The sequence below is a fragment of the Hemitrygon akajei genome, chromosome 4 (assembly GCF_048418815.1).
Source record: "Hemitrygon akajei chromosome 4, sHemAka1.3, whole genome shotgun sequence".
Taxonomy (NCBI): domain Eukaryota; kingdom Metazoa; phylum Chordata; class Chondrichthyes; order Myliobatiformes; family Dasyatidae; genus Hemitrygon; species Hemitrygon akajei.
In genome coordinates this window covers 186,493,759-186,519,196 of record NC_133127.1, presented here as the reverse complement: position 1 = coordinate 186,519,196, position 25,438 = coordinate 186,493,759, and positions in this window count along the sequence as shown.

Below are 25,438 nucleotides of genomic sequence, written 5' to 3'. Positions count from 1 at the left end.
TGCCAGGCTTTAGATGTTTCAGGAAGCACAGAGAGGGAGGCAGAAGAGGTGGGGGCGTGGCATTGTTGATCAGAGATAGTGTTATGGCTGCAGAAAAGGTAGACACCATGGAGGGATTGTTTGCAGAGTCTCTGTGGGTGGAGGTTAGGACCAGGAAGGGGTCAATAACTCTACTGGATGTTTTTTATAGACCACCCAATAGTAAGAGGCACATCAAGGAGAAGATGGGGAGACAGATTCTGGAAAGGTGTAATAATAATAATAACAGGGTTGTCATGGTGGGAGATTTTAATTTCCCAAATATCGATTGGCATGTCCCTAGAGTGAGGGGTTTAGATGGGGTGAGGTTTGTTAGGTGTGTTCAGGAAGGTTTCTTGACACAATATGTAGATAAGCTTACAAGAGGAGAGGCTGTACTTGATCTGGTATTGGGAAATGAACCTGGTCAGATGTCAGATCTCTCAGTAGGAGAGCATTTTGGAGACAGTGATCACAATTCTACCTCCTTTACCATAGCATTGGAGAGGGATAGGAACAGACAAGTTAGGAAAGCGTTTAATTGAAGTAAGGAAAAATATGTAGCTATCAGGCAGGAACTTGGAAGCATAAATTGGGAACAGATGTTCTCAGCAAAATGTACGGCAGAAATGTGGCAAATGTTCATGGGATATTTGCGTGGAGTTCTGTATAGATATGTTCCAATGAGACAGGGAAAAGATGATATGGTACAGGAACCGTGGTGTACAAAGGCTGTTGTAAATCTAGTCAAGAAGAAAAGAAGAGCTTACGAAATGTTCAAAAAACTAGGTAAAGATAGAGATGTAGAAGATTATAAAGCTAGCAGGAAGGAGTTTAAGAAAGTAATTAGGAGAGCCAGAAGAGGACATGAGAAGGCCTTGGCAGACAGGATTAAGGAAAACCCCAAGGCATTTTACAAGTATGTGAAGAACAAGAGGATAAAATGTGAGAGGATAGGATCAATCAAGTATGACAGTGGAAAAATATGTGTGGAACCGGAGGAGATAGCAATGATACTTAATGAGTACTTTGCTTCAGTATTCACTATGGAAAAGGATCTTGGTAATTGTAGGGATGATTTACAGTGATCTGAAAAGCTTGAGCATGTAGATATTAAGAAAGAGGATGTGCTGGAGCTTTTGGAAAACATCAAATTGGATAAGTCTCCGGGACAGGATGAGACATACCCCAGGCTACTCTGGGAGGCAAGGGAGAAGATTTCTGAGCCTCTGGTGATTATCTTTGCATCATCAACGGGGACGGGTGAGGTTCTGGAGGATTGGAGGGTTGCGGATGTTGTTCCTTTATTCAAGAAAGGGAGTAGAGATAGTCCAGGAAATTATAGACCAGTGAGTCTTACCTCAGTGGTTGGTAAATTGATGGAGAAGATCCTGTGAGGCAGGATTTATGAACATTTGGAGAGGCATAATATGATCAGGAATAGTCAGCATGGCTTTGTGAAAGGCAGGTTGAGCCTTACGAGCCTGATCGAATTTTTTTGCGGATGTGACTAAAAACATTGAGGAAGGTAGTCAGAGGCCTTTTCCCAGGGCTGAAGTGGCTAGCACAAGAGGACACAGTTTTAAGTTGCTAGGAAGTAGGTACAGAGGAGATGTCAGGGGTAAGTTTTTTACACAGAGTGGTGTGTGTGTGTGGAATGGGCTGCCAGTGACGGTGGTGGAGGTGGAGACAATAGAGTCTTTAAGAGAATCCTGGACAGGTACATGGAGCTCAGAAAAATAGAGGGCTATGGGTAACCCTAGGTAATTTCTAAAGTAAGGACATGTTTGGCACAGCTTTGTGGGCCGAAGGGCCTGTATTGTGCTGTAGGTTTTCTATGTTTCTGTGTTTATATACTGTATATAAAGAATATTAATGTTAGATAACACTGGTTTCTGTGACTGATGACTCATTAATTTTGAAACTTGTTGGTATGTTCATTTAGTTCATAAAAATTGTATCTGCGTTTGGAAATATTGATACTTTCCTCTTAAATAGGGAGACAAGAAGTCAATACACTTCCTCCAGCTCTCACAAGTGCCCTAAACATTTATGGCATGCCTTCTCCCATTTACACATGATTCATCCGACATTAATTTGTTTTCCTGTTTACTTGCCATGATCTTTGTTTATATTCATTCAAGGGCTGTGGGCTTCACAATCTGAGCCAGTGTTCCATTGCCCATCCCTTGTTTCCCTTTCAGAAGGTAACAAGAAGAAGGTAAAAGCTGCTTTTGTGAACCACCATCATCCTATCACTGACTCTACGCATGAGAGACACTGAATCAGGTTTACCATCACTGTCTTATTGCGGAGTCCTTAGAAGGTCCTCATCAGACCGCGCTTGGAGGAGTTTTGGGCCCCTTGTCAAAGAAACAATGTGCTGGCATTGTATGGGGTCCAGAGGAGGTTTGTGAGAATGATCCCAGGTATGAAAAGGTTAATATATGAGGAGATTTTGATGGCTCTCTGCCTGTACTCGCTGGAGTTTAGAAGAATGAGGGGATCTCATTGAAATCTTTCAATTATTGAAAGGCATAGATGGAATGGTAGTGGAGAGTGTGTTTCTTATAGTTGGAGAGTCTAGGACCAGAGAGCACACCCACAGAATACAAGGGCATCCCTTTAGAAGAGAGAGGAGAAGGAATTTATTTAGACAGAGGGTAATGAATCTGTGGAATTTTGAAATAATGCCTGTTGTTTCTACTTTGGCCATCCACGCAGCTGTGGATGTCAAGTCATTCGGTATATTTAACACAGAGGTTGATGGGTACTTGATTAGTCAGGGCGGCAAAAGGTTATGGGAGAAGGCAAGAGAATGGGATTGAGAGGAAAAATAAATCAGCCATGATGGGATTGCAGAACAGACTCAATGGGCTGAATGGCCTAATTCTGTTCCTATGTTTTATGGTCAAGGGGAGAATGTGCAAGCTCCTTACAGCAGTGGCAGGAATTAAACCTCAGTCTTACATGTGATGCTGTAAAGCATGGTGCTAACTGCTACACTACACTACCATGCCACCCCAGTAAGCTGTGGGCATTCTATGTCGAAAATTGCAGGCTGTTCCCAGCTCAACCTTCGAACTATGTTGGTCGTTGTCACAAACGCGACAATCCAACAGCATTTCCATGATTAATTAAAGTTATAATTAACTCTTCAGCTCATCTAGTCTGTGCTGAAACCACTTAAGCTGCCTACTCCCATCGACCTTCATCGGTACCATAGCCCTCCATACCCCTATCATTCACGTACCTGTCAAAACTTCTCTTAAGCATTGAAATCGAACCTGCACGCACCACTTGTGTTGGCAGCTCATTCCATACTCTCACCACCCTCTGAGTGAAGATGACCCCCTCATGTTCCCCTTAAACTATTCACCTTTCACCCTTAACCTGTGACCTCTAGTTGTAGTCCCACCCAACTGTTTGTAGTCCCAAGTGACACATTTCACTGCATGTTTCAAAGTCTCAATGTACAAGGGACATACAAAGCTAATCTCCATCTCTAAAAAATTCCCTCAACTTTCTTGTATGCCCACATATGCACAATCTGACTGATGTCAAAGAGGCTGAGTTATTGATCTAAGAAATGTTGAAATATATTCCCAGAGTATAATTTAAAATAAGAGTGATTGAAACCAGATGACCAACTGATATAAACAATTTGACAAACTAATTGCTTTGTGAATATAATTAAACTGTAATCATGAATACTCATGACAAATTTCTAATGACTTTTGTCATTAGAAAAAGCTCCTATTTATATAAACTTTTATGTATGGTCACAAAAGCCTTCATTTACAGTCAGAAGTAATAAATTATTCCTCCTCTTAGTAAAGAGCTACTTTGTTAAGTGGCTCTGCAGTTAATATCCAACCCTCCCTAACTCAGAGTTACAATTCACTGTAAAAGGGATTGTAAAAGTTTAATGCAATAAAAAATGTTAATTTTATTTGTTTTTATTTCAGGATGTGGACAACATTGGCAAGGCCTGCATTTATTGTCAATCCCTAACTGGCCACAAGTTGGCAATGGTGGTGATCGCCTTCTTTGATACATGACATTTTCTCTCTTGAAAGTAATGCCACTTAAATCACGCAAATAGTGAAAAAAAGGAAACAAAAACGCATTGTCAGAAAATTTAGTACCAATCAAACACAAAGTTGGCAAGGACCTTGAAATTGGCTAGCACCTTTATGTCACGATATCACAGGAAGCTGTCACTCCAAGGAGCAACGACTCCACCAATGCAAGGTTACAGTACAAATTTATACAGCAAATCTAATCAATTGTGAAGACACCGTTTGCACAATTTACACAAAATCAGCACCTACATCTTTGGTTCCTCATTAATCAGAGTACAAAACGTGCCATTAATCACATTGCCTCATAGACGAGGGTCAATGGTTCCTCTTTAATGACATGATCTATTCTTAGTTAGTACAAGTAAGAAAGACCCATTCTGCTTCTTCTCATGCTATCCCCATAATTCTGTTAACCCTTAATCCTCATGTTTATTTTTTCTTCCACACACATGGAACATGAACTGCAGAGTCCTCGAAATAGACTCCACAGCTGCAGAGTGAGTTTAGCTCTGAGGCAAGTAAAGCTCGTCCAGGAGCCCAATGGTTTCAGGGCAACACTGTTCCCAAACCTGGAGGCGTGGGACCCAAGACTCATGCACTTCCCACCTGACAGTAGTAGGGAGAAGTAAGGGAGACCGGTCAAATGCTAAAGACCTGTTTGCTTTCCACTCTAGTCCTTACTCAGGTTTGCCTTCCACTATTAAGGCTTGATGCAGAGTCCAGCCCCGGCGATGGCTGCCCCAGTCGCACCTGCAGCTCTTGAGAGCCTAGTTCACTGAATCCTCCAGGGGATCGCAAAAGCAGTGGATAATCCAGTCAGTTCAAAAGGGGAAGTCAGACTGTACCCTGCAGCAATCACAGTTCAGAAGAGTATCTACTGGAGTATCTCGTAGGTTTATAAGTTGTCTGCAAAATATCACCATTGTTCACTGGATTTGAGATACGAGAAGTGGATGGGAGTGAAAATAAAACAATTTCACTACCTCAACAAATTATGAGCTACAAAGAAATTGAAGGTATCAACAATCATCTTGAATGTTACAATGAAAATGAAGATTTAGAGGATCCAGTCGTCGACAGCATTGTATGAAGATTATCTCGGTGCCTGTGTGCTAATTTTGTTCATTTGCAGTTAATCAAAAGAACACATACACTGGAGGGATTCCTCTGTTGATAACTAATAGGAACGAATACACAGTTTTATAGTATTGTAATAGTACTTAAAGTTTTCTAATTTGTTCTGTATTTCATTTCGATACGTAATTTGTTACTCAGTTAAATAGTAGTTTGTCTTTTTTATACCTTTTTTAACTATACCCATGAAACTTTGGCTAATTAAGACAGCCTCTTAATTGGGCCAAAATATACAGGTCCTGATGTGTCCCAATTATCCAGAATCCACTGTATTTGCATTAACGAGCAGGTGTACAAGTGTACCTAACAAAGTGGCCTCTGGCTATTGTTATTGTTACCTTTCAGTCCTGATGCCAGGTCTTGATCTAAAACATTGACTTCCACCTTTTGCCATCACAGAATCTGCTGAGGTCTTCAAACGTTCAGTTTGTTGTTCCAGCGTCCTGCTCCTGCAGTCCCTTCAGGTTTCAGTCTCTTAGGTCTGCTGCTAATGGAGTTCAATGACTTTCAAGTCAAGTGAAGTCACTTTTTATTGTCATTTCGACCATAACTGCTGCTGCAGTACACAGCAAAAACGAAACAGCATTTTTCAGGACCATAGTGCTACATGAAACAATACAAAAAACTACACTGAACTATGTAAAAAAACACAAAAACTACGCTAGACTACAGACCGACCCAGGACTGCATAAAGTGCACAAAACAGTGCAGGCATTACAATAAATAATAAACAAGACAATAGGCACAGTAGAGGGCAGTAAGTTGGTGTCAGTCCAGGCTCTGGGTATTGAGGAGTCTGATAGCTTGGGGGAAGAAACTGTTACACAGTCTGGTCGTGAGAGCCCGAATGCTTCGGTGCCTTTTCCCAGATGGCAGGAGGGAGAAGAGTTTGTATGAGGGGTGCGTGGGGTCCTTCATAATGCTGTTTGCTTTTCACCCAGTGATGGTGAAGACAAGGGAACACCCACCAGTCCTCATTGAGGGATCAGCATGGAAAGGGTGAGCACTTTCTGGGTGTCAACATCCTTTACCCAACATGTCAATGCAATTACAAAGAGGGCACATCGGCAGTCGTACTTCACTAGGAGTTTGAGGAGATTTGGTATGTCACCAAAGAATCTAACAAATTTCTACAGATATACCATGGAGAGCATTTTAACTGGGTGCATCACTGTCTGGTATGGAGAAAGCTGCAGAGGGTTGTAAACTCAGCCAATCCATCATGGGTACTAGCCTTCCCACCACTAAGGTGATACTAAAGAGGAGATACCTCAAAAGGGCAGCATCTAATCGATAAGGACCGCCACTACTCAGGATATGTCCTCTTCTCATTTATACCATTAGAGAGGTGGAACAGGAGTCTGAAGACACAAAGACACACACACATAACGTTGAGGAACATCTCCTTTCACTCCGCCATCACATTGCAGAATGGTCCATGAATTGATGAACACTACCTCACTATTTTTGCTCTCTTTGTGCACAACTTATTATATATATACTTATAATTTATAGCATATTTATGCATTGCGCTGTACTGCTGCCACAAGACAATGAATTACATGACATATGTTAGTCATAATAAACCTGATTCTGAGACATTTATCCAAGTCAGCATTTTGTCGGAAAAACTGCAGGTTGTGGTTTCCCTCATGAACCTGCCGACAGAGGAAGGCTGAAGAAACTTCGAAACAGGAAATCTTAATGACACTCAAGGTGCTGCTTGACAGGCTCTCAGGATTATTCAAAATTCACCCTGGGGAATTGGTGAATAGGGGAGCCTTTCTTCAGTCTGAAACTGCTGCTACGTTATTTTCTACCATTTGCAAAAACATCATTGCACGTCACGGCTCTGTGATCGATTGTGGGTCTAGACATTCAGTTATTTTTACAAGCTTGGCAATCAGTGATCTGATTCTTTTGATGCATGTACCGGAGTTTAGTCGGGGGGGGGGGGGGAGGAGAGCAGAGCAGGCAGAGTCTGAAGGATATACGTCTCCAAGCACAGAGAGAGTCGAGGAGAAAAATACAGCTGAACAGGGAAAAAATATTGATGAAGGAAAATGTAAAACTAAACCAGGTAAAAGAAAATTTTTCAGTATCGGTTCTGGAAACAGGCACTTCTTCTCATGTTTGAATATCATAGTTGCATATCGACTATCAAAATTACACTATTTATATATTTTAGTAATTTATAGTAATTTTATAATTTTGCACTCTACTGCTGCCATAATATTTGCGGCAGCATTTAACCATATAACCATTACAGCACAGAAATAGGCCATCTCGGCCCTTCTAGTCCGTGCCGAACACTTACTCTCACCTAGTCCCACTGACCCGCACTCAGCCCGTAACCCTCCATTCCTTTCCCGTCCATATACCTATCCAATTTTACTTTAAATGACAATACTGAACCTGCCTCTACCACTTCTACTGGAAGCTCATTCCACACAGCTACCACTCTCTGTGTAAAGTTCCCCCTCATGTTACCCTTAAACTTTTGCCCCCTAACTCTCAACTCATGTCCTCTTGTTTGAATCTCCCCTACTCTCAATGGAAAAAGCCTATCCACGTCAACTCTTTCTATCCCCCTCATAATTTTAAATACCTCTATCAAGTCCCCCCTCAACCTTCTACACTCCAAAGAATAAAGACCTAACTTGTTCAACCTTTCTCTGTAACTTAGGTGCTGAAACTCAGGTAACATTCTAGTAAATCTCTTCTGTACTCTCTCTATTTTGTTGACATCCTTCCTATAATTTGGTGACCAGAACTGTACACAATACTCCAAATTCAGCCTTACCAATGACTTGTACAATTTTACCATTACATCTCAACTCCTATACTCAATGCTCTGATTTATAAAGGCCAGCCTACCAAAAGCTTTCTTCACCACCCTATCCACATGAGATTCTGCCTTGGAAGCATAATAGTTAGCAAAATGACTTACAGTCCGGGAACCCAGGTTCAATTCCTACCGCTGCCTGGAACAAGTTTGCACATTCTCCACATGACGGTGTGGGTTTCCTCCCACAGTCCAAAGTCATACAGGCTGGTAGGTTAGGTGACACATGCAAACTATGAAGTAATATTACTACAAATAACTTAGCAAAAATAAAATATTTTCCAGAGGATTGACATCATAAAAAAGAATCCGAGTTAGAATCAGGTTTAATATCATTGGCATATGTTGTGAAATTTGTTAACTTAGCGACAGCAGTGCAATGCAGTACATGATAATACAGGAAAAAATAAATATATGAATGAATTACAGTAAGTATATATGTATATTTAATAGTTAAGTTAAAATAGTGCAAAAATAGAAATAGTAATAAATAGTGAGGTAGTGTTCGTGGGTTCAATGTCCATTTAGGACGGAGTGGAAGGAGCTGTTCCTGAATCACTGAGTGTGTGCCTTCAGGCTTTTGTACCTCCTTCCTGACAGTAACAATGATAACAGGGCATGTCCAATATAACTCGGAGTCCTGCCATGTGCAGAAGTTCGCTGATGACACGGCCATAGTGGGGTGTGTCAGGAATGGACAGGAGGAGGAGTATAGGAAACTGATACAGGACTTTGTGATATGGTGCAACTCAAACTACCTGCGTCTCAATATCACCAAGACCAAGGAGATGGTGGTGGACTTTAGGAGATCTAGGCCTCATATGGAGCCAGTGATCATTAATGGAGAATGTGTGGAGCAGGTTAAGACCTACAAGTATCTGGGAGTACAGTTAGACGAGAAGCTAGACTGGACTGCCAACACAGATGCCTTGTGCAGGAAGGCACAGAGTTGACTGTACTTCCTTAGAAGGTTGGCATCATTCAATGTCTGCAGTGAGATGCTGAAGATGTTCTATAGGTCAGTTGTTGAGAGCGCCCTCTTCTTTGTGGTGGCGTGTTGGGGAGGAAGCATTAAGAAGAAGGACGCTTCACGTCTTAATAAGCTGGTAAGGAAGGCGGGCTCTGTCATGGGCAAAGTACTGGAGAGTTTAACATCGGTAGCTGAGCGAAGGGCGCTGAGTAGGCTACGGTCAATTATGGAAAACCCTGAACATCCTCTACATAGCACCATCCAGAGACAGAGAAGCAGTTTCAGCGACAGGTTACTGTCGATGCAATGCTCCTCAGACAGGATGAAGAGGTCAATACTCCCCAATGCCATTAGGCTTTACAATTCAACTGCCAGGACTTAAGAACTTTTTTTTTTAAAGCTATTATTAATGCTTTTTGAGTTAGTGATTTAGATGCATATCATATTATTACTGAGTTAAGTATTGTATGTAATGAGTTTTTGCTACAACAAGTGTATGGGACATTGGAAAAAAATGTTGAATTTCCCCATGGGGATGAATAAAGTATCTATCTATCTATCTATCTATGTCCTGGGTGATAGGAGTCCTTAATAATGGACACCACCTTTCTGAGGCTCCACTCCTTGCAGGTGTCTTGGATGCTGTGGAGGCTAGCACCCGTGATGGAGCTGACTAATTTTACAACTTCCTGTAGCTTCTTTTGATCCTGTGCAGTAGCCACCCACACTTCCCCCCAATACCAAACAGTGATGCAGCCCGTCAGAATGCTCTCCATGTTACATCTGTAGGCATTTTTAAGTGTTTTAGGTAACACATCAAATCTCCTCAGACTCCTAATAAAATATAGCCACTGTCTTCCCTTCTTTATAGCAGCATCGATATGTTGGGACCAGATATAAAGATGTAAAGACCATAAGACATAGGATCATAGTTGGACAATTTGGCCCGTTGGGTTTGATCTGCCATTTCATCATGTCTGATTTATTATCCCTCTCAGCCCCGTTCTCCTGCCTGCTGCCTATAATCTTTGACACCCTGACTATTCAAGAGCCTATCAATCTCTGCTGTACGTATACTCAATAACTTGGCATCTGTGACAATGAATTCCACAGATACACCACGCTTTGACTAAATAAATTCCTCCATATCTCTGTTCTAAATGGATGTGCCTCTATTCTGAGGTTACCCTCAAGTTCTAGACTCCCCTCACCATAGGAAATACTCTTTCCACATCCAGTCTATCTGGACCTTTCAATATTCGACAGGATCTAAAAAGATTCCCCCTCGTTCTTTCAAACTCCAGCAAGTACAAGGCTAAAGCCATCATACACTCCACATCCAATAATCATCTCATTCCTAGAATCATTCGCGTGAACCTTCCCTGGACCCTCTCCAATACCAGCACATTTCTTCTTCGATAAGGGGCCCAAAACTGCTTATAATACTTCAAGTGCGGTCTGACCAGTGCCTTATAAAGCTTCAGCATTACAACCTTGCTCTTATGTTCTAGTCCTCTTGAAATGAATGCTGACATTGGAGTACAACAATTAATGATTAATTATACCACTAATTGGAACTGGAATGGCCTCTGTGACTGATCATGCCACCATCTTGAAGAATAGGCAGCTAATTTTGTAGTCTACCTCTATCAAACTCCCCTTCCACTTCCTATGTTCTGAAGAAAACTGAACCTATTCAGTTTCTTCCTTTAACTGAAACACTAAGTATAGAAGTCAGGACTGTGCTAACACAGTGTACCAACAAATAACAGGCGGAATATTAAAAGGCCTAGATGGATGTGCAGAAAATGTTTCCAATAATGGGGAAGTCCAGAACCAGATGCACAGCCTCAGAATAGAAGGGCAAAACCTTCAGAGCAAAGATGAGGAGAAATTTCTAGAGTCAGAGAGAGATAAATCTGTGGAATTCTTTGCCTCAGATGACTGTGGAGGCCAAGTCATTGGGTATCTTTAAAGTGGAGGTTGATACATTCTTGATTAGTGAAAGGTAATGTGGAGAATGGGGTTGAGAGGGATAATAAATCAGCCATGATCGAATGGCAGAGTATATTCAATGGGCTCCTGAGAGGCTCCAGTCTGCTGTAAATAGCAATAATCATATTTTAATATGAAATTGTAATTAGTTTATGGGATAATGCTTTGCTGTTGAATGAACTTTTGTGATAAACTGTTGAAGTGAGATAATGGAACAAGCCATAAGCCCCATCACTCTCGATGCTTACTGACCAATGCCTTGTCCAAAATAATTGCACAAAAGACATTAAGAAAAATAATGCCAAGTCAAGTCAAGGTTATTGTCTGTGAATGAATACAATCAGATATAGTATAAAGAAAAACTTTCTAGTAGCAGCATCACAAACACGTAGGTACTAACCACACAGAGAATATGAATTTTATGTGAGCTATACCATAGGGTGAACAGTTCTGAGTTTCTGGGTGTCAATATCTCAGGGGATGTATGCTGGGCCCAGCATATTAATATGATTATAAAGAAAGCATGTCAGCAGCATTGAGGAGATTTGTCATCTTACCAGAGACTCTAGGAAATTTCTACAGATGTAGTGTGGAAAACATTCCGACTGGTTGCATCACCACCTGTCAGAGGAAAATCCAGTCATCACGCCAAGGTCAACATCACGTTAAATGAAGGCAGACAACTGTGCTGAGTAGCTGGTGAGGCCAGAGTCAGGAGACTGTTTAGTTTTGGTCTCTCTGTGATAGGAAAGATGCCATGAAGCTGAAAAGAGTCCAGAGGTGATTTACAAGGATGTTGCCATGATTTTGGATTGAGTTTGAGAGCCTTATCCATTGGGGAATAAGAAAATGAGTATTATAGAGATGTATTAAAATCACAAGCATCATAGATAGGACAAGTGTGCATGGTTTTTTTTCCCAGGGTTGGGAATCAAGCACTAGAGAGCAAAGATTTAAGGTGAGAGGGGAAAGGTTTAATAGGAACCTGAGGAGCAACTTATTTATGATGAGGGTTGTACTGCAAGAGGAACCAGTTGAAGCAGATACATGAACAACATTTAAAAGACTCTCGGCATGGATAGGAAAGATCTAGATATATCTGGGCTTAATGCAGACAGATGGGATTAGTTTAGATGAGCATCTTGGTCAGCATGAGCAAGTTGGGCTGAAGGGCCTACTTCTGTGCTGTATGACGCTGTGACTCTGCGTGGTGCTACAGTTTAAAAATAAAGATTAGCTTTATTTGCTGCAAGAATGTCAAAGAAACGAAACACGCAGTGAAATGTGTCATTGGTGTGAGTGACCGACACAGTCCAAGGAAGTGCTGGGGGCAGCCTGCAAGTTCTGCCATTCTTCTGGCACACATAGAGAAGGCTACAGAGTAGGTGCAGTACAGGTAGACAAATAAAGATTTGGGCAATATCTACCCTTCATCTAACAGGACTTTACATTAGAATATACTGTATCTCTGCTCATTAATTCCTTGTGTGTGAGGCATTGCTATGTACAACTTCACTTGTGTGTTTCCTGCACTGAATTAGTAACAGTTTTGGATATTTTGGTTTCATATAAAGCTGTATGCAATTAAGGTCTCTGCCTTCCTTCTTTTCCAAAAAATGTAAACATTTACGCAGGACTGATTTCTATTCCGGGGTGGCATACTAGCATAGCGGCTAGCATAACACTATCACAGCAGCAACGACCCGGGTTCAATTCCGCTACTGTCTATAAGGAGTTTCTATGTTCTCCCCTGACTGTGTGGGTTTCCTCTGGGTGCTCCAGTTCCCTCGAGCATTCCAACCATGTGTGTGTTAGTAGGTTAATTGGCCATATTGGGGTAGTTTAGCGGTGCTGGCTTGTTGGGCCAGAAGGGCCTGAGGGCCTGTTATCATACTGTAAAAATGAATCAGCAGAGAAGTAAATAGATGAATGGATGTACAGACAGATAAATGAATGGATAGGTAGATAGAAAGAAAGATAGATAGATACATAGATAGGTAGATAGACAGGTAGATACATAGGTAGATAGATAAATAAATAGCTAGATAGATAGATTAATAGAGAGAGAGAGAGAGAGAGAGAGAGAGAGCGATAGAAAGAGATAGAGAGAGAGAGAGATAAGTCATAACATTATATTTTAAATTAAGAATTAGATGTGGAAGTAAAGTTACTCACTACTGCATGAAACACACAGCACCTGTGTATAATTGGGCAGCACAAGCCTGTTCGATCAGAAGGGTCTGTTACGGTGCTGTATCTTCAAATGAAATAAAATACAATAAATGTCACCTATCTTAACATGAAATTCCATTAGCTACGCATTGATAGCCAAACCTCAAGGTTACATCAACACAGAGGTATGTTCTAAGGAATCTAGCAGACCCATGGGGTAAAATTGGTTATTGACTTATGAAAGTCATTTTAATAGGTAAGTCAATCATTCTGAAATGTTACTGACCTCTCTCCTCCTCACAGCTCTGTGCTGTTCACAGTTTTGAAGCAGCACATTATGCTATTGTGACCTTTGAAGACGTTTGCTACCAAATGTGCAGCGTCTGATGTTCAATGAATGAAGAGGGGAATGAAAGAAATTGTGAAATCTAAATCTATCTGCTGAATGATTGGTACCATATGAAGTATTAATTAACTTAATGCCTCTGCATCTGCTACATGTTAGACAAAATGTTATTCTTCAGATCAGTGCTCAGAAGTGGTATGAAAAACACCTAAAATAGAGGAGACCATAGCCAAGCAGTGTCGCAAAATCACTGGCCAGACCAGCCAACCCAGGCTGAGACATGCCTGCGATGTTCTGCCCCTGATGCTCTTGAATTTCTGGCATGCCGCTGGTGCCTTTCATAGCGAAAATGGGCACAAACTCAGTTCGGAGGAGAAACATCTCATATTCCATCTGGGTAGCCTCCAATCTGATGGCATGAACATTGATTACTCTAACTTCCAGCAAATATTCCACCCCTTCCCCCTTTCTCTCTTTTTCCATTCACCATTCTGGTTACCCTCTCATACCTTCTCTTTTCCTCACCTGCCAATTACCTCCCTCCATTGCCCTGCCTCTTTCCAGTTCCTCCATGTTCCACTATCCTCCTATTAGATTCCCTCTTATGCTGCTCTTTATCTCTTCCACTTATCACCTCTCAGCTTCTTACTTTATCCCGCACCCCTCCACTCACCAACAGACTACCCCCCCCCCAACCTGGCCTCACCTGTTCCCTTCCTCCACATTCTTCTGCCCCTTTCCCTTCCAGTCCTGATGAAGGGTCTCAACACGAATTGTCAACTATTTATTTCCCTTCATAGATGCTACCTGACCTGTTGAATTCCTTCAGCATTTCCTCATTATTCTTAGTATATTCTCAGAGAATATTACAGCATGGTCAGAGGCCCTTTCACCCTAACAGGCCCACGCCACCCAATTACACTCCTAAAAACAATTAACCTACTGACCTGTACTTTCTTTGGAACGTGTAAGGGAACAAAAGCACCAAGAGGAAACCCATGCGGTCACAGGGAAAATGTACCAAATCCTTACAGAGAGCGATAGGAATTGAACCTGGGACACTGGCACAGTAAAGTGTTATGCTAACCGCTGTGTTATAAGACCCATAAGACCCCAAGACATATGAGCAGAATTGAGCTATTCAGCCCATCGAGTCCGCTTGAGGCCTCCTGCGCCAATTTGAATGCAACTCAAATCGTCCTCGCGTGCTACCGTGCTGCCCCCACGTTTTACGTGTGGGTTGCTCAGGATTTTCAGCATCTGCAGAATCTCTTGTGTCCATTCTTCAGTGATCTTTGCCTGAAGGTTGTTGGCCAAGGTGAGCTGCATCTTCTCTCCCTGAGCCGGGGTGAAGAGCGTTCCACTGCTCCATAACTATCCCATGATTCCAAATCTGGGACTTTCGATCACACACAAACCTCTGGAGGATCTCAGCTGGTCAGGCAGCATGTATGGAGAGGAATAAATCGTTTTGGGCTGAGACCCTTCATCAGGACTGTTGTGTTGAAGTACTGGACACTATTTTAAGTGTCCTATCTATAAATGAACTCTAAAAGAGTTCAAGGGAAGTTGATTCCAGCTCATAAAGAAAATATTCACAGAGCTAAATAGTCAACATTTCAGAAGAATGAACATGGACTACAGCCAGACATTGGAAAAGCCTCAAGCAAATAATTTTACTTGAAAGAAGGAATGAAAAAGATTTTCTTTTTCTGTCACAAGTGCATTGACTCATCCAGAGAAATTCATTGTCTGTGTCACTGTTTGCCATGTGCTGGGAGCAGCCCATAAGTGTTGCCATGGTTTCGGTGCCATAGCATACCCACAACTCACTAACCCTAACTGTACACTTTTGGAATAACCATAACCATATAACAATTACAGCACAGAAACAGGCTATCTCGACCCTTCTAGTCTGTGCTGAACGCTTACTCTCACCTAGTCCCACTGACCTGCACTCAGCCCATAACCCTCCATTTCCCTCGGGATCAATAAAGTATGTCTGTCTATCTTTCCTGTCCATATACCTATCCAATTTTTTTTTAAATGACAAAATCAAACCTGCCTCTACCACTTCTACTGGAAGCTCGTTCCACACAACTACCACTCTCTGAGTTAAGAAGTTCCCCCTCATGTTACCCCTAAACTTTTGCCCCTTAACTCTCAACTCATGTCCTCTTGTTTGAATCTCCCCTACTCGCAATGGAAAAAGACTATCCATGGGAAATCATGGGCACATCACTTCAGATAAGTAACATTCACGGGAAACACATATATTATACATAATTTATGTTTATAGAATTCAAACGAAATAAAATTAATGCAAAGTTACCAAAGTGGCCAGAATATTGTTATACCATTGGTTGTATTGATTTGTTCAAGAATGAATGAATGTGGGAGGAAATCCAGATGTCCATGGGGAGAATGTACCAACTCCTTACAGACGATGGCAGGAATCAAACCCCAATCAGTGATTGCTGTCACCATAAAACAATTGTGCTCACCGCTACGCTACCGTGTTGCCTGGGTTTCACTCAGGTTTCAAAATGAGAAAAAAAGAAAACTTGCTTTGAAAGGAAGCAGAGCCTGTAGGAACTTTCCCCAACAAATTGACATTAAAGATCACCAGATGATACTATCTCACCTTTTAAGAGGTAGCAAATATCTGACCTTTTGCATAGCACCAATCCTGACCAGGCGATGTCCCACTGCACTCCACAGCCAAAGAAACTATACTTAATGTGTAGATGCTATTTACAACATAGGAAACAGGATAGCCAATTGGACCTCGGCAATTTTCCATAAACAGTAACTGATATTAACAAGTTGTCTCAAAATTCATATCAAGGTCATATCAGTTTGTAATGGAGTGTTGTCTCGCAATACAACAGAAAGGGGTTAATAACCATGGGCCATAAGACATAGGAACAGAATTAGGCCATTCGGTGCAACAAGCCTGCTCCACCATTTCATCATGGCTATCTGGTTCCCGCTCAAACCAAGTCTCCTGCCTGCTCCCCGTAACCTTTCATGCCTTGACTAATCAAACACTTATCAACTTCTCCCCTAATTACACCCATGGATCTGGCCTTCACATCTGCCTGTTACAACAAATTCACCAACAACTGGCTAAAGAAATTCCTCCTCATCTCCATTCTGGAAAGATGTCCCTCTATTCTGAGTTTGTGCCCACTGGTCCTGGACTCCCCCACTATTAGTAAGATACTCTCCACATCCACTCTATCAATATTTGATTAGATTCAATGAGATTCCCCCCCCCATTCTTCTAAATTCCAGTGAGTACTGGCCCATAGCCATCAAATGCTCCTCACATGATATCCTTTCATTTCCAGAAACATTCTCGTGAACCATCTCTGAACCCTCTCCAAATTCTCTCTTAGATAAGTGGCCCAAAGCTGCTCACAATACTCCAAATGAGGCCTCACCAGTGTCTTATAAAGCCTCAGCATCTTATCCTTGCTTTAATGTTTTACTCCTCTCAAAATAAATGCTAACATTACATTTGCCTTCCCCAGGACCAACTCAACCTGCAAGTTAACCTTTAAGAAATCCTGCAAGAGGATTCCCAAGTCATTCACACCTTAGATTTTTAAATTTTCTCCCCATTTAACCATATAACCATATAATAATTACAGCACGGAAACAGGCCATCTTGGCCTTTCTAGTCCGTGCCGAACATTTACTCTCACCTAGTCCCACCGATCTGCACTCAGCCCATAACCCTCCATTCCTTTCCTGTCCATATACCCATCCAATTTTTTTTAATGACAAAATCAAACCTGCCTCTACCACTTCTACTGGAAGCTCGTTCCACACAGCTACCACTCTCTGAGTAAAGAAGTTCCCCCTTGTGTTACCCCTAAACTTTTGCCCCTTAACTCTCAACTCATGTCTTGTTTGAATCTCCCCTACTCTCAATGGAAAAAGTCTATCCACATCAACTCTATCTATCCCCCTCATAATTTTAAATACCTCTATCAAGTCCTCCCTCAACCTTCTACGCTCCAAAGAATAAAGACCTAACTTGTTCAACCTTTCTCTGTAACTTAGGTGCTGAAACCCAGGTAACATTCTAGTAAATCTCCTCTGTACTCTCTCTATTTTGTTGACATCTTTCCTGTAATTCGGTGACTAGAACTGTACCCAATACTCCAAATTTGGCCTCACCAATGCCTTGTACAATTTTAACATTACATCCCAACTCCTATACTCAATGCTCTGATTTATAAAGGCCAGCATACCAAAAGCTTTCTTCACCACCCTATCCACATGAGATTCCACCTTCAGGGAACTATGCACCATTATTCCTAGATCACTCTGTTCTCCTGCATTCCTCAATGCCCTACCATTTACCATGTATGTCCCATTTTGATTAGTCCTATTTAGAAAATAGGCCACACTTTTATTCCTTCTACCAAAGTTCATGACCATATACTTTCCTACACTGTATTCCATCTGCCATTTCTCTGCCCATTCTCCTAATCTGTCTAAGTCCTTCTGCAGCCTACCTGTTTCCTCAACACTACCTGCCCCTCCACCTATCTTCATATCATCCTCAGACTTGGTCACAAAACCATGACATAATGTCATCCAAATCACTGATGAAAAAAACATAAAAGAAAGCTAACACGAGGAAATCTGCAGATGCTGGAAATTCAAACAACAACACACACAAAATGCTGGTGGAACACAGCAGGCCAGGCAGCATCTATAGGGAGAAGCACTGTCGACGTTTCGGGCCGAGACCCTTTGTCAGAAAAGAAAGCTGTCTTTTTTTCTGTTTTGTCGCACATTGGGTGTTTTACAGTCCTGTCTGTTTTTTTTAATAGGTTCTTTGTTTTGTGGCTGCCTGCAAGAAGATGAAACTCAAAATTATGTACAGTATACATACTTTGATAACAAACATACTTTGATAACAAACATACTTTGAACTATAATAGAGTGCTGGCTGTGCCTGTCATAATCTTATACAGCTCTTTCAAGTCACCTTTCATCTTTTGTCACTCCAAAGAGAAAAACTCTAACTCACTCAACATTTCCTCATAAGTCATGCTCTCTAATCCGGGCAAAACTCTGGTAAGTCTCCTCTGTGCCAACTCGAAATGTTCCACAACCTTCTTATAATGAGGCAGGCAGAATTGAGCACAATGCTCCAAGTGTGGTCTAACCAGAGTTTTCTAGAGCTGCAACCTTACCTCATGGCCCTTGAACTTGATCCCTTGACTAATGAAGGCCAACACTCCATATGTCTTCGTAATGACCCAATCAACTTGAGCAGCAAACTTCTTCCAGAATTCTCAGCCCTGGAAGGTTGTGGTGGCTAGATCGCTGTAGGTTTTTAAAGAGGAAACAGACAAACTTTTAAAAGACGAGGGAATTGAGGGCTGTGGAGAACTGACATGGAAGAGGAGTTGAGGGCTGGGGTAGATCAGTCGTTCCCATATAGAGTTACGGAGAAGTCTGAGGTCCTGAGTGAACTATTCCCAAGACATACCGTTCCATTCAGTGCCTTTGCTGAGGGTCCTGTGCATCATTAAGTAAGTCATTGAAGTGCTGAGCAATGAAAGATTGCTCTGTTTCTGGGGATGTCTGTAGTCAGCACTGTAAGCTTCAGGTTACAGTCCGTCATAGGCAAAGCCACTGAACACATCTACTGCCACAAGAAAGCAGTATCCATCATCAAAGACCACTACCGTCCAGGTCATGTTCTCTTCTCACTACTACCATTAGATAAGAGGTACAAAGCCTTGGGACTCTCACCACCAGGTTCAGAACGGTTATTATGCTTCAACCATCAGGCTCCTTAACCAACGTCTGCCATCAGATTTCTGAATGGACATCGAACACATGAACATTATCTCTACTTTTTTATCCTCATTTTTCCACCATTTACTTAGTTTATTTTTTTTTAAAGAATATATATATATATATAGAGACAAACCACATTTCCAGAAAAGTTAGGATATTTTCCAAAATGCAATAAAAACAAAAATCTGTGATATGTTAATTCACGTGAACCTTTATTTAACTGACAAAAGTACAAAGAAAAGATTTTCAATAGTTTTACTGACCAGCTTAATTGTAGTTTGTAATATACACAAATTTAGAATTTGATGGCTGCAACACACTCAACAAAAGTTGGGACAGAGTTAAAATAAGATTGAAAAGTGCACAGAATATTCAAGTAACACCGGTTTGGAAGACTCCACACTAAGCAGGCTAATTGGTAGCAGGTGAGGTATCATGACTGGGTATAAAAGTAGCGTCCATCAAAGGCTCAGTCTTTGCAAGCAAGGATGGGTCGTGGCTCACCCCTTTGTGCCAAAATTCGTGAGAATTGTTAGTCAGTTCAAAAGGAACATTTCCCAACACAAGATTGCAGAGAATTTAGGTCTTTCAACATCTACGGTACATAATATTGTGAAAAGATTCAGAGAATTCAGAGACATCTCAGTGCGTAAAGGGCAAGGTCGGAAACCACTGTTGAATGCGCGTGATCTTCGAGCCCTCAGGCGGCACTGCCTAAGAAGCCATCATGCTACTGTGACAATTATAGCCACCTGGGCTCGGGAGTACTTCGGAAAACCATTGTCACCTAACACAGTCCGTCGCTGCATCCAGAAATGCAACTTGAAACTGTATTACGCAAGGAGGAAGCCATACATCAACTCAATGCAGAAACGCCGGTGAGTTCTCTGGGCCCGAGCTCATCTCAGATGGACCGAAAGACTGTGGAACCGTGTGCTGTGATCAGATGAGTCCTCATTTCAGCTAGTTTTCGGAAAAAACGGGCGTCGAGTTCTCCGTGCCAAAGATGAAAACGACCATCCTGATTGTTATCAGCGAAAGGTGCAAAAGCCAGCATCTGTGATGGTATGGGGGTGCATCAGTGCCCACGGCATGGGTGAGTTGCATGTATGTGAAGGTACCATTGACTCTGAGGCATATATTAGGATTTTAGAGAGACATATGTTGCCATCAAGGCGACGTCTCTTCCCGGGACGTCCATGCTTATTTCAGCAGGACAATGCCAGACCACATTCTGCACAGGCTACAACAGTGTGGCTTTGTAGACACAGAGTGCGTGTGCTTGACTGGCCTGCTGGCAGTCCAGATCGATCTCCTATTGAAAATGTATGGTGCATCATGAAGAGGAGAATCAGAAAATGGAGACCACAGACTGTTGAGCAGCTGAAGTCTTATATCAAGCAAGAATGGACAACATTTCCAATTGCAAATCTACTGCAATTAGTATCCTCAGTTCCAAAATGATTAAAAAGTGTTATTAAAAGGAAAGGTGATGTAACACAATGGTGAACATGCCTCTGTCCCAACTTTTGTTGAGTGTGTTGCAGCCATCAAATTCTAAATTTGTGTATATTTACAAAATACAATTAAGTTGGTCAGTAAAACTATTGAAAATCTTTTCTTTGTACTTTTGTCAGTTAAATAAAGGTTCACGTGAATTAACATATCACAGATTTTTGTTTTTATTGCATTTTGGAAAATATCCCAACTTTTCTGGAAATGGGGTTTGTATACATCTAATTATATTAAACCTGATTTTGATTCTGAAACTTCACTTACCACAACTGTGAACTGAGTCTACGATCTACAAACTCACTTTCAAGGACTCTATAACTCACGTGCTCAGTATTTTTTTTGTATTTGCACACTTTGTCTTCTTTTGCACATTGATTGTCAGTCTTTGTTTATGTATAGCTTTTCATTAATTCTATTGTATTTCTTTTTTCCCTGTAAATGCCTGCAAGAAAATCAATCATATGGTTATGTATATTTGTTTAGATAATAAAATTACTTTGAACTTTGAACCACGTGCTGTAACCTAACAATCAGCTGGACTGGTGCGACATTCTGTTTATTACAGCTACCACTGGGCTTTGATTTCCGCCTCTGTCTTTAAGGGATTTGTATGTTCTCTTTGTGACCATGTAGGTTTCCTCCTGGTGCTCCAGTTTCCTCCCACATTCTAAAGACATATTGTTAGGGTTAATAAATTGTGGCCATGCTATGGTGGTAACACCACCATTAACGGTCCCAGGTCCAGCTGCGAAAGGAGAAGGGTTGAACTGGGACTAGTAATCCCATCCTGTACGTAAAAAAAACAGAGTTACAGAAACATCCAAAGCTCCAAAGACCTCATTCCTGGGAGAAGAAGATGGGCTACAGCTCGTGAAAGATTAGCCCAGGACTGAGGACTCTGGTGAGCAGCTGTGAGCTGTCAGTAGGTGCGATGGGCTTAGGAAGAAGAAGAAGATGTTATGTTGGTGCTGGAAGTGTGATGACACTTGCAGGCTGCCCCCCTGCACAACCTTCCTTGATTTAAAAGATGAGGGTAATGAGGGCAGTGGAGAACTGACATAGAAGAGGAGTTGAGGACTGTACATTTCGATATTTAGAGATTCATGCAACAATTAAAGCTAATCTTTCCCTTGTACTACTGTGATGCACTGATGTGATGAAATGATCTGCAAGTAATTAAGTAATGTTAATTAATGTTGTAATGGGTTTCTGTATCTGGAATGTTTGGGTTATGACTGCAGATAAGGGGGGAACCAACCAATGGAGAATTGTTATGCTACCTTGTATGTGTAAGCTGAGCAGGAGTTCGTTTTTCAGGAAGCAAGTGAGGAGGACGGACGTGTGAGGAGCGGACAGCAGTTCCAGGGCGGCGGATACTGGACGTCGGCGGTTCAGATGGTGGCTGAAGGCTCGGAAGGTCGTTGTGGATGGAACCAGAGGCATGAGTTCCAACGTATTAAAATATTATTTGCACAAACTGATAAACTTACTGATTTGGCTCCTTTTGGTTATCTGTCTCATTAACCCATCACTAAGAAATAACTAAAAAGTTGCAATTATTTACTCGCCTTTGGTGTATTGTCTGATATTTGTGTTGCGAGGGGGGGGGGGGATTACACCGTATTTACGCCGAAGTATTGCACTATTGGCGGGGCGACGGTGGTTCACCCTAGACGAACGGGGGTAAATTGGGGGCACAGATGCTACATCAGTAATATTTGAATAATCTTGAATATATATTTCTACGTTCCACTGTTGAGGTCTTGGTTGGATTGTTCTTTGTTTAGAACCTCCCCCTTGACCTTATCGCCATGGTGACCCTACTAGGAGCTAAGTGTCAGACAGCTAAACTCCAGACTGCATCACTGTCAGAATAACAAGATTCACAAACGTTTTCACCATGACAAGGCGACAACCCTCAGCGAAGCCCAGATAATTATGTTCTATTGATTGCTTGTTCTCCTATTTCTCCCTCTGTATTGCAGTCACACACAAGAGAAAACGTTCAGATGCTGGAAATCCAAGCAACACACACAAAATGCTGGAGGAACTCAGCAGGCCAGGCAGCATCTGTGGAAAAGAGTATAGACGACGTTTCAGGCCAAGAGCCATCTTCAGACTGATGACCCTTCATCTGCCCAAGACGTTGACTCTACTCTTTTCTATAGATGCTGCCTGGCTTGCTGAGTTCTTTCAGCATTTTGTGTGTGTTGCTCTCTCTCTGTAGTCACTGTATTACCCTCTCTGCCTTAAGAAGATGTTTGCAGGCTCTCTCTTTATCTCTCCCACATCTCCTGGCCTTATTCTCCATGACCTGCCATGGACCTGTTCTCCCAATTATTATCTGCTGGAGCCATGCCTTCAACCACCACCAGACCAGAGAACTTAGAGCGTAGAACATGACAGCACATGAACAGGCTCTTTGGCCCACAATGTTGTGCAGAACTAGATAAATTAGTAACCAAATACCCAACTGAACTAACTGCTTCTGCCTACACAATGTCAATATCCCGCCATTCTCTGCACAGTCACGTGCGTGTGTAAGAGCTTCTTGAGCTCCGTTTCCTTTCTACCTCCATCATCACACCAGCCACTCACCATTTCCTCTGTCAAAATTTGCCCTACACGTCTCCTTTTCCCCTCTCTCCTTATAGCACATGGTCTCTTAGCCAGGGCAGCATGCTGGTAAGCCTCTTCTACACCCTCTCCAAAGCCTCCACATCCTTCTTATAATGAGGTGACCAAAACTCCAGAGTAGCCATATCAGAAGTTTATACGGCTGCAACATAATTTCTCCGCTCTTGAAAGCAAATCCATTGGCTAATGAAGGCAGGCATGCCTTCAATTACTCCTGGGGCGAGTGTGGAGGAATCTAATGTGGTTAAAGGGAAGATGCAAACTCAACATGATGTATTCATAAATTGATAATAAATTCACTTTGAACACTTCTTCATCCAAGTCATTTATGAAAATAATGAGGAGCAGGCAATCCAGAATAGAACCCTATGTCACACCACTGGTCATGGATCTCGAGTTAGAATATGCTCCCTCTTTAACCATCAACCAGCAAATTAGGAACCTGTGTAGGCAAGTTCCCTGGATCCCATGCTTCACATGGAGGTCTATTTTTTTTTACACAGAGCATGGTGTATGTATGAAAAACAATGCTAGGGGTGTTAGTAGAGCCAGATACATTAGGGAGTTTTTTCAAGTATGTTAAAAATAAAAGAAAAATGAGTGTGGATATAGGACCGCTAGAAAATGAGTCAGGAGAAAAAAATATGGGGAACAAGGAGATGGCAGATGAACTAAACGAGTATTTTGCATAGATCGTCACAGTGGAAGACACTAGCAGCATGCCTGATGTTGTAGGTGTGAAAGAAGAGAAGTGGGTGCAGTTACTACCACAAGGGAGAAGGTGCTCCAAAAGCTGAAAGACCTAAAGTACATAATTTACCCGGACCAGGTGAACTACACCCTGGGGTTCTGAAAAATTTAGAATTAGGGATTGTGGTGGCAGTAGAAATGATCTTTCAAACATCATTGGACTCTGGCAAGGTACCAGAGGACTGGAAAATTGCAAATGTCACTCTACTCTTTAAGAAAGGAGGAAGGTAGCAGAAAGGAAATTACAGACCAGTTAGTCTGACATCAGTGGTTAGGAAGATGTTAGAGGTAATTGTTAAGGACGAGCTGATGGAGTACTTGGTGACACAGGTCAAAATGGTAAAAGGTCAGCATGGTTTCCTTCAGGGAAAATCCTGCCTGACTAACTTGTTAGAATTCTTTGAGGAGATTACAAGTCAGATAGATAAAGGAGATGCAGTGGATGTTGTATATTTGGACTTTCAGAAGGCCTTTGACAAGGTGCCACACATGAGGCTGCTTACCAAGGTAAGAATCCATGGTATTACAGGAAAGTTACTAAAATGGTTAGAGCATTGGCTGATTGGTAGGAGGCAGTGAGTGGGAATAAAAGGATCCTTTTCTGGTTGGCTGCCAGTAACTAGTGGTGTTCCACAGGGGTCGGTGTTGGACCATTTCTTTTTATGCTGTACATCAATGATTTAGATGATAGATTAGATGGCTTTGTTGCCAAGTTGCAGACGATATGAAGATTGGTGGAGGGGCAGGTAGTGCTAAGGAAACAGGTAGGCTTCAGAAGGACTTAGACAGATTAGGAGAATGGGCAAGAAAGTGGCAAATGAAATACAATGTTAGAAATAAATGTGCTGACTATTTTCTTTCTTTTCTTTTTTCTTTTTACAATATTTTTACTCAGAAGAAAAAAAACAAGATTTACAGAGTGCAACACATAGATACATCTCAACGTAACTTGTGTACATTCATATATTGTAATAAAATTGATCAAAATGTTATAGCATAACACATAAAGGTATAGCACTCTGTAATCAAAAATTTAAAGATAGGTCATACATCATAAACAAAAAATTATATAAAAAAGTCAACCCCCTACCAACTACCAAAGAAAAAAGCTGAAGGATGATGATGGATAAATTAGAAGAGAA